The sequence below is a fragment of the Oncorhynchus masou genome, chromosome 12, assembly GCF_036934945.1.
Source record: "Oncorhynchus masou masou isolate Uvic2021 chromosome 12, UVic_Omas_1.1, whole genome shotgun sequence".
NCBI lineage: Eukaryota > Metazoa > Chordata > Actinopteri > Salmoniformes > Salmonidae > Oncorhynchus > Oncorhynchus masou.
Genome location: NC_088223.1, coordinates 24,750,876 through 24,761,830, shown reverse-complemented (window position 1 = coordinate 24,761,830; position 10,955 = coordinate 24,750,876).

Sequence of the window (10,955 nt, the reverse complement as noted above, 5' to 3'; positions counted from 1 at the left end):
GCTGGATGTGATGGCTCCCATTAGACAGGTCAGAGTACAGCAGAGTTCTAGCCCTTGGTTTAATCATGAGATTCTATCCAAACAAGGAATAAGGCCTTTTAGAATGTAAGAACTCTCAAGAGTACCCTGCTTTTCTCCTATAAACGTCACAAAATTGAAGCACAGATCAGGATGGATGAAGCTAAGAGGGGTTACTTCGCTGACAATCAATGAGAACAAAAATGACCCTAAAAAGATTTGGAAATAATTTCAGGAACTAGGCTGTAGTAGTACTACCAAAAACAATCTAAACATTATTGGACTGAATATCAGGGGGAGATGGTATACGGAAAAGTAGAGGTTGACAATGAATTCAACTCTTTTTTTACTTTCGTTGCCAGCAATCTGCCCACCAGTTCTAATATGTATGGAAGAGTCAAGAAGTATTAAGCCAAGTTAGGGGTTCAGCCAAACTCCTTTCCTTTTGCAAAGGTAGCAACAGCCAAAGTAGCCAGTATTCTACCTGAGCTTAAATGCGCCAAAGCCATATGCCTGTATAATATTCCTGCAAGGGTTCTTAGAGATTTTGCTGAGAAAATTGCCGTTAATCTCTTTCTTGAATAAGGCATCTTTCCCAGGGTCATGAAAAAAGCTAAAATTATACCTCTGTATAAGAAGGGGATAAAGTCTGACCCTGGGAATTATAGGCCTGTATCTATCCTCTGTATAACATCAAAGATCCTGGAGAGTGTTGTACATGAGCAAATGTATGAATATGTCAACAAACAAAGTCTAATGAATGATTTTCAGTTGGGGTTTCCACTGATTCATGTCTACTTTACTTGACTGGCTTAATCAGGAAAGAAATTGACGTGGGCAATCTTTGTGGAATGGTACTGCTTGGCCTACAGTAGGCCATTGATACAGGTAACCACTGTCTCCTAATCGCCAAACAGGATACACTGGGGTTAAGGAGTATCCCTCGAGGCTGGGTAAAGTCCTGCTTGTCAGGTAGGGAGCAAGTGGTAGAGGTCACTGTCTCAGGCAAAACCAATAAGTTGTGGTGTTCCGCAGGGTAGCGTGCTTGGGCCACTACTGTTTTAACTGTATATAACGATATGACAGATCCTTGTTCTTGCAGTCTTTTCCTTTATGCAGATGACTCTACACTTCTGGTGTCTCATAAAAGTAAAACCATGTTGGAGAGCATACTTAGCAGAGAGTTTAATAACATTAGCAAATGGCTTGAAGATAATAAGCTATCTCTGCTCTTCTTTCTGGGTCCAGACTTAAATTGTGTGGTTCCTCTGAAATCAGAGTGGAGTTAGACTGTGAGGTGCTGACTACTAAATTTCTGTTAGCTACCTGGGATGCATCCTTGATGGAAGCCCTGGGGGGAGGGGGGGGAGAATGGCCACTGAAGTACTAGGGAAGGTTAATGCCAGGACTACGTTTTGGGCAAGAAATTCCAAGCTGCTTGATAAGAACTCCATGAGAGTGTTAGCCACTGCCCTCATTCAATGCCAGTTTGACTACTCTATTACTTCCTGGTTTGGTGGCATATTTATTCTTCTGAAGGGGAAGCTCCAGATAGCTCAGAATAAGCTGATCAGTGTAATATTGAAGGTGAGTCCATGTGCTCACATAGGCAGGAGCTGCTTTCAGGAATTCAATTGACTGCCTGTTGAGGTTAGGGTGTTCCAGATTAGACTGGGTTTGGTTTACAGGACTTTTTATGGTTCTGAGCCCAGATATCTGAGTGATTACTTTTCCCATGTTAGGGATGCACACAGCCACAGCACCAGATCAGGTCTTGCTAATGTGTGCTTTTTTGGGTTCAGGAGTAATGCTGGGAAAGGTACTTTCTTGTATACTTGGAGCCTCAGAGTGGAAGAGTTGTGTCTGCCCATAAAAAGGATGTCCTCTCTGTGCAGTTTTAAAAATAAAGCAAAAAACTGTTTGATGTCTTCTGTGCCCATTTGAATGTGACTAGTTTTCCATTATTAAAGTGTAAAGTGATTCCATGTATATGCATGTAGGGCAGCAACCTCTAAGGTGCAGGGTTGACTAGCCGGGTGGTAGCAGTGTGATGGCCTTGAGATAGAAGCTGTTTTTAGTCTCTGAGGGTCTTAGGGGCCAAGCCAAATTTCTTCAGCCTCCTGAGGTTGAAGAGGCGCTGTTGAGTCTTCTCCACCACACTGTCTGTGTGGGTGGACCATTTCAGATCGTCAGTGATGTGTATGCCGAGGAACTTGAAGCTTTCCACCTTCTCTACTGCGGTCCCGTCGATGTGGATATGGGCGTGCTCCCTCTGTGTTTCCTGAAGTCCGCGGTCAGCTCCTTCATTTTGTTGACGTTGAGGGAGAGGTTATTTTTCTGCCACCACCCCACCAGGGCCCTCACTTCCTCCCTGTATGCGTTCTCGTCATTGTTGGTAATCAGGCCTACCACTGTTGTCGTCTGCAAACGTGATGATTGAGTTGGAGGCGTGCATGGCCACGCAGTCATGGGTGACAGGGAGTACAGGAGGGGGCTGAGCACGCATCCTTGTGGGGCCACTGTGTTGAGGATCAGCGAAATGGAAGAGTTGTTTCCTACCTTCACCACCTGGAGGCGGCCCGTCAGGAAGTCCAGGACCCAATTGCACAGGGCGGGGTTCAGACCCAGGGCCCCAAGCTTAATGATGATCTTGGAGGGTACTATGGTGTTGAAGGCTGAGCTATAATCCATGAACAGCATTCTGGCGTAGGTATTCCTCTTGTCCAGATGGAATAGGGCAGTGTGCAGTGCGATGGTGATTACATCGTCTGTGGATCTATTGGGGCAGTAAGCAAATTGAAGTGGGTCTAGGGTGTCAGGTAAGGTGGAGGTGATACGATCCTTAACTAGCCTCTCAAAGACCTTTATGATGACAGAAGTGAGTACTATGGTGCGGTAGTCATTTAGTTCAGTTAACCTTTGCTTTCTTGGGTACAGGAACAATGGTGGACATCTTGAAGCAAGTGGAGACAGCAGACTGGGATAGGGAGAGATTGAATATGTCCGTAAACACTCCAGCCAGCTGGTCTGCGCATAGTGTGTTATCCTCAATCATTTTACTCTTGTGAATGTATGGCTTTTGAAGTTTTTTGAAATTACTATTATTTAAAACATTTCACCCCCTTTTTCATGGTATCCAATTGGTAGTTACAGTCTTGTCTCATCGCTGAAACTCCCGTATGGACTCGGGAGAGTAGAAGGTCGATAGCCGTGCATCATCCGAAACACAACCCAACCAAGTCGCATTGCTTCTTGACACAATTCCCACTTAACTCGGAAGCCAGCCGCACCAATGTGTCGGAGGAAATAGCATACACCTGGCGACCGTGTCAGTGTGCACTGCATCGGGCCTGCCACAGGAGTCGCGAGGGCGATGGGACAAGGACATCCCTGCCGGCCAAACCCTCCCCTAACCTGGACGACGCTGGGCCAATTGTGCCCCACCCCATGGGTCTCCCAGTCACGGCCGCCTGCGACAGAGACTGGACTCGAACCCAGAATCTCTAGGTGGCACAGTTAGCATGCCTTAGACCACTGCACCACTCGGGAGGCGGCATTTCAAGTTTTATTTGTTTTATAATGGTCAAATTAATTAAAAGAAACGAACTAAACTAAACTAAAACAAGATGCATCATATGGGGGAGGATTTCTGTGTTTTTTATTTTGGGACTACGTGTATGTCAACAATGGACTAATTAAACAAATACCAAAAGATAGTTTTCCTTTAAAAGGAAATGTCCAAATGTTTTAACATCATACTCATCATCTCCAGCACCACCCCAACATCAACATCTGTGAAAATGACGTGTTTCTATGTTTTGTAGTAAAAAGAAGAGGAAGGTAAGTGTTTCCAATTACATCCTCAGCCAATTAGTAGGCCATTAGTAGGAAATTAGTAGAAAATGAGTAGGCAATGCCTATTCATAATTGTTTAAAATCTCACGACGCACACCAGTGATGTAATTGGAAACACATCTTCCTCTGTCTTTCTTTTTACTACAAAACATAGAGACACGCAATTTTCACATATGTTGATGTTGGGGTGATGCTGGAGATGATGAATATGAAGTTGAAAAGTGGTGAAATGTTCCTTTACGTGTGACATTCTACCTCCCTGAACCAACACAGAGGTTGATCTTTGGGTCTTATCTAGAGCCTGAAGGGGTAGACCACAGTGTGTGTGTGTACATGCGTGTGTGTGCGTATTGCATGTGGGTGTGGTTAAAAAAAAGGTTGGTTAAGTGGTAAGTTGAGTTTGAGGCTGAACTGTGGCCTCCAATCAAGTTAAGACATCACACACACACCTACACTGATCCACAAAACAACCACTTAATTCTGCATGCTCATAAAGTCTAGACGCTTCAGTTCCATCTTCCTCTCCATGAGATGGTCAGATGTTTGAGATGGAGTGGGGAGAAGGAAGGAGCAAGGAGGAAAGGGGGTTAAAGGAAGAGAGAAAAAGAAAAGTGAGGGAGAAGGAAGAAAGGAAGAGGGTGTTAATAGTACATATGTGATGAATGATTTGACTGAAGAGTTTTACTGACACACACACACACACGCATTCCTCGCTGTTGATGTGGCCTATGACAACACCCAGCTCTCTCTTGCTGTGGGGCTTAACATAGCTAGCATTTCATGCTCTGTGTGTGTGAGTGTGTGTGTGTGTGTGTGTGTGTGTGTGTGTGTGTGTGTGTGTGTGTGTGTGTGTGTGTGTGTGTGTGTGTGTGCGCGTGCGCGTGCGCGCATGTGCTTGTGTGTGTGTGTGTGTGTGTGTGTGTGCATGCATACATTCTTATGTGCGTGCATGTACTGTATGTGTGTCAATGCGCATTTGTATGTGTGTGTATGCTTGCATACATGCATGTGTGTTGTGTGCTTACTTGTGCATGCTGTGTTAGGGGCCAGCTGGCATGCAGCGCTCCACACATGAGGCTGATTATGGCTCAGTATTACAGTACTGACATTCCTCTCTTTCTTTCTCTCCTTCTGCCTCTCACTCCTCTCTATCTTTCTGTCACTCTGTTTCTTTTAGTGCTGAACAATTAACGTTTTTTTGTTGTTTTTTTAAACAACTAATTAACCGAAATCGATTTTATTATATTTTTTTTGTGAGATCAATGCCCAGTTTCACTAGAGATAAATCAGATCATGCCCGAACTGTGCGATGTAGTAGGGTTTTGTAGTTTTCAACAGGCCAATATACAACATAGTTTAGCGCAGAAAACGTGGTAATTAACTACAATGACCATAATCCATTGCGCACCTACTTGTCCAGTCTGTGCAGTACAGACCATATAGGCCCATTAGTGGCCAAATGTCCATTTTAGAATGGGCTGCTCCATTGAGTGCTTCCTCCATCCTTCCACCATTTTAAAGTAGTCAAAGTAGTCAACTGGGTGGGGATTCCTTAGGGTGTTTGCCTCAATGGTGCTGCCAATGCTGTCACAAATGATATAATTGCACAGATATATAAATTAGTCCTCTATCTATCTCTATGGCGCAGACAGTGACTGAGAGAAGAGACAGAAGAACACGCGATCGAGAGGGATGGAAAGCAACTGCTTAATGAGGTATCTCTACCTGAAAATACATGATCTACGTTGGTAATTGGTATTCAGTAATCATAAAACTATGCCTTTAGTCATTTTTCAAAATAAATAAGTAGTGATTGTGTCAGACAGCCCAGGCAGCAGCTCTATAGAAATGAGATGATGACTTAGTAGTCAACAAATAATTACAAATATTGTATTGAAGTAATGTGAATAAATTATGGTTAATAAGTGATAAGCAGTACTTGGCTGTCACCAGCATTCAACTCACATAATGCATGGTACATTTAGTGGCAATAAAAATAGCAATAGAAAACCGTGATTATGTTTTTATAATCTAAACGACACTGACCGACCTCAAAAATCACTAATATCTTTGTTATTCACAATTTATACACAATTGAATAATTTATTTATTTTATTCCATTTAAACTAAAATGAATAAATAAATAGATAATAAACTAGAATCTAAATAAATATAACATTATTTGTCACTCGCTGTCTCTCTCCCTCTCTTAATCCCCCCTCGCCCATCTCTCGCTTCCTTATCTTCCTTTTTCTCTCTGCAGAATAACTGAGAAATCCCCGGTGTGTGTGTGTGTGTGTGTGTCTGTGTGTGTCTGTGTGTGTGTGTGTGTGTGTGTCTGTGTCTGTGTGTATCTGTGTGTGTGTGTGTGTGTGTGCCTGTGTGTGTGTGTGTGTGTCTGTGTGTGTGTGTCAAATCAAATCAAATTTTATTTGTCACATACACATGGTTAGCAGATGTTAATGCGAGTGTAGCGAAATGCTTGTGCTTCTAGTTCCGACAATGCAGTAATAAACAACAAGTAATCTAACTAACAATTCCAAAACTACTGTCTTATACACACAAGTGTAAGGGGATAAAGAATATGTACATAAAGATATATGAATGAGTGATGGTACAGAGCGGCATAGGCAAGATACAGTAGATGGTATCGAGTACAGTATATACATATGAGATGAGTATGTAAACAAAGTGGCATAGTTAAAGTGGCTAGTGATACATGTATTACATAAAGATGCAGTAGATGATATAGAGTACAGTATATACATATACATATGAGATGAATAATGTAGGGTATGTAAACATTATATTAGGTAGCATTGTTTAAAGTGTCTAGTGATATATTTTACATCATTTCCCATCAATTCCCATTATTAAAGTGGCTGGAGTTGAGTCAGTGTGTTGGCAGCAGCCACTCAATGTTAGTGGTTGCTGTTTAACAGTCTGATGGCCTTGAGATAGAAGTTGTTTTTCAGTCTCTCGGTCCCAGCTTTGATGCACCTGTACTGACCTCGCCTTCTGGATGATAGCAGGGTGAACAGGCAGTGGCTCGGGTGGTTGTTGTCCTTGATGATCTTTATGGCCTTCCTGTAACATCGGGTGGTGTAGGTGTCCTGGAGGGCAGGTAGTTTGCCCCCGGTGATGCGTTGTGCAGACCTCACTACCCTCTGGAGAGCCTTACTGTTGTGGGCGGAGCAGTTGCCGTACCAGGCGGTGATACAGCCCGCCAGGATGCTCTTGATTGTGCATCTGTAGAAGTTTGTGAGTGCTTTTGGTGACAAGCTGAATTTCTTCAGCCTCCTGAGGTTGAAGAGGCGCTGCTGCGCCTTCTTCACGATGCTGGGTGGACCAATTCAGTTTGTCTGTGATGTGTATGCCGAGGAACTTAAAACTTACTACCCTCTCCACTACTGTTCCATCGATGTGGATAGGGGGGTGTTCCCTCTGCTGTGTCCTGAAGTCCACAATCATCTCCTTAGTTTTGTTGACGTTGAGTGTGAGGTTATTTTCCTGACACCACACTCCGAGGGCCCTCACCTCCTCCCTGTAGGCCGTCTCGTCGTTGTTGGTAATCAAGCCTACCACTGTTGTGTCGTCCGCAAACTTGATGATTGAGTTGGAGGCGTGCGTGGCCACGCAGTCGTGGGTGAACAGGGAGTACATGAGAGGGCTCAGAACGCACCCTTGTGGGGCCCCAGTGTTGAGGATCAGCGGGGTGGAGATGTTGTTGCCTACCCTCACCACCTGGGGGCGGCCCGTCATGAAGTCCAGTACCCAGTTGCACAGGGCGGGGTCGAGACCCAGGGTCTCGAGCTTGATGACGAGCTTGGAGGGTACTATGGTGTTAAATGCCGAGCTGTAGTCGATGAACAGCATTCTCACATAGGTATTCCTCTTGTCCAGATGGGTTAGGGCAGTGTGCAGTGTGGTTGAGATTGCATCGTCTGTGGACCTATTTGGGCGGTAAGCAAATTGGAGTGGGTCTAGGGTGTCAGGTAGGGTGGAGGTGATATGGTCCTTGACTAGTTTCTCAAAGCACTTCATGATGACGGAAGTGAGTGCTACGGGGCGGTAGTCGTTTAGCTCAGTTATCTTAGCTTTCTTGGGAACAGGAACAATGGTGGCCCTCTTGAAGCATGTGGGAACAGCAGACTGGGATAGGGATTGATTGAATATGTCTGTAAACACACCAGCCAGCTGGTCTGCGCATGCTCTGAGGGCGCGGCTGGGGATGCCGTCTGGGCCTGCAGCCTGCGAGGGTTAACACGTTTAAATGTTTTACTCACCTCGGCTGCAGTGAAGGAGAGTCCGCATGTTTTCATTGCAGGCCGTGTCAGTGACACTGTATTGTCCTCAAAGCGGGCAAAAAAGTTATTTAGTCTGACTGGGAGCAAGACAACCTGGTCCGTGACGGGGCTGGTTTTCTTTTTGTAATCCGTGATTGACTGTAGACCCTGCCACATACCTCTTCTGTCTGAGCCGTTGAATTGAGATTCTACTTTGTCTCTACACTGACGCTTAGCTTGTTTGATTGCCTGGCGGAGGGAATAGCTGCACTGTTTGTATTCGGTCATGTTTCCAGTCACCTTGCCCTTAAAAGCAGTGGTTCGCGCTTTCAGTGTCACGCGAATGCTGCCATCAATCCACGGTTTCTGGTTTGGGAATGTTTTAATTGTTGCTATGGGAACGACATCTTCAACGCACGTTCTAATGAACTCGCACACCGAATCAGCGTATTCGTCAATGTTGTTGTCTGACGCAATACGAAACATATCCCAGTCCACGTGATGGAAGCAGTCTTGGAGTGTGGAATCAGCTTGGTCGGACCAGCGTTGGACAGACCTCAGCGTGGGAGATTTCTTGTTTTAGTTTCTGTCTGTAGGCAGGGATCAACAAAATGGAGTCGTGGTCAGCTTTTCCGAAAGGAGGGCGGGGCAGGGCCTTATATGCGTCGCGGAAGTTAGAATAACAATGATCCAAGGTTTTGCCAGCCCTGGTTGCGCAATCAATATGCTGATACAAATTAGGGAGTCTTGTTTTCAGATTAGCCTTGTTAAAATCCCCAGCTACAATGAATGCAGCCTCAGGATGTATGGATTCCAGTTTGCAAAGAGTCAAATAAAGTTCGTTCAGAGCCATCGATGTGTCTGCTTGGGGGGGAATATATACGGCTGTGATTATAATCGAAGAGAATTCTCTTGGTAGATAATGCGGTCGACATTTGATTGTGAGGAATTCTAAATTAGGTGAACAGAAGGATTTGAGTTCCTGTATGTTTCTGTGATCACACCACGTCTCGTTAACCAAAAGGCATACGCCCCCGCCCCTCTTCTTACCAGAAAGATGTTTGTTTCTGTCGGCGCGATGCGTGGAGAAACCAGCTGGCTGCACCGACTCTGATGGCGTCTCTCCAGTGAGCCATGTTTCCGTGAAGCAAAGAACGTTACAGTCTCTGATGTCCCTCTGGAATGCTACCCTTGCTACGATTTCATCAACCTTGTTGTCAAGAGACTGGACATTGGCGAGAAGAATGCTAGGGAGTGGTGCACGATGTGCCCGTCTCCGGAGTCTGACCAGAAGACCGCCTCGTTTCCCTCTTTTACGGAGTCGTTTTTTTGGGTCACCGGCTGGGATCCATTCCGTTGTCCTGGGTGAAAGGCAGAACACAGGATCCGCTTCGCGAAAGTCATATTCTTCGTACTGATGGTGAGTTGACACTGCTCTTATATTCAGTAGTTCTTCTCGACTGTATGTAATGAAACCTAGGATGACCTGGGGTACTAATGTAAGAAATAACATGTAAAAAAACAAAAAACTGCATTGTTTCCTAGAAACGTGAAGCGAGGCGGCCATCTCTGTCAGCGCCGAAATACTTGTGTGTGTCTGTGTCTGTGTGTCTGTGTGTGTCTGTCTGTCTGTCTGTCCGTGTGTGTGTGTGTGTGTGTGTGTGTGTGTGTGTGTGTGTGTCTGTGTGTGTCTGTGTGTCTGTGTGTCTGTGTGTGTGTGTGTGTCTGTCTGTCTGCCTGTCTGTCTGCCTGCCTGTCTCTGTCTGTCTGTCTGTCTGTCTGTCTGTCTGTCTCTCCCCCCCCAGTCTGCCAGCCCCTATACCTGACGTGATCACTGTCTCAAACTTTTAAAAAAACTTTACAGACTATTTCACTTTAATTAACAAACTCTTTCTCCCCCATAAAAGACAACAGAGATCTGTTCCTCACAATGCTCCATACCTGACCCCTCATCCCTCCATCTCACACCCATCTGTAGAGGAGAGAATGGCAGGACGGCTGGAAGGGAGAGGAGAAAAGGGGGGGGGAGAGGTCTGATAAGAGAAATTGAAACCGTGAGGCAGCTAGAAAATGTGTGTATGCATATATACACACACCTCCAAACGAGCTTCAACGCCATAAAACACTCCTTCCGTTGCCTCCAACTGCTCTTATATGCAAGTAACACGAAATGCATGCTCTTCAAACGATCGCTGCCCACACCCGCCTGCCCGACTAGCATCACTACTCACTACTCTGACTTAGAATATAAATACCTAGGTGTCTGTCTAGACTGTAAACTCTCCTTCCAGACTCACATTAAGCATCTCCAGTCCAAAGATAAATCTAGAATCGGCTTCCTATTTCGCAACAAAGCCTCCGTCACTCATGCTGCCAAACATACCCTTGTAAAACTGACTATCCTACCAATCCTTGACTTCGGCGATGTAATTTACAAAATAGCCTCCAACACTCTACTCAGCAAACTGGATGCAGTCTATCACAGTGCCATCCGTTTTGCCACCAAAGCCCCATATACTACCCACCACTGCGACCTGTATGATCTCGTTGGCTGGTCCTCGCTACATATTTGTCGCCTAACCCACTGGCTCCAGGTCATCTATAAGTCTTTGTTAGGTGAAGCTCCGCTTTATCAAAGCTAACTGGTCACCATAGCAACAACCACCCATAGCACGCGCTCCAGCAGGTATATTTCACTGGTCATTCCCAAAGCCAACACCTTTTTAGGCCGCCTTTCCTTCCAGTTCTCTGCTGCCAATGACTGGAACAAATTGCAAAAATCACTGAAGTTGGAGA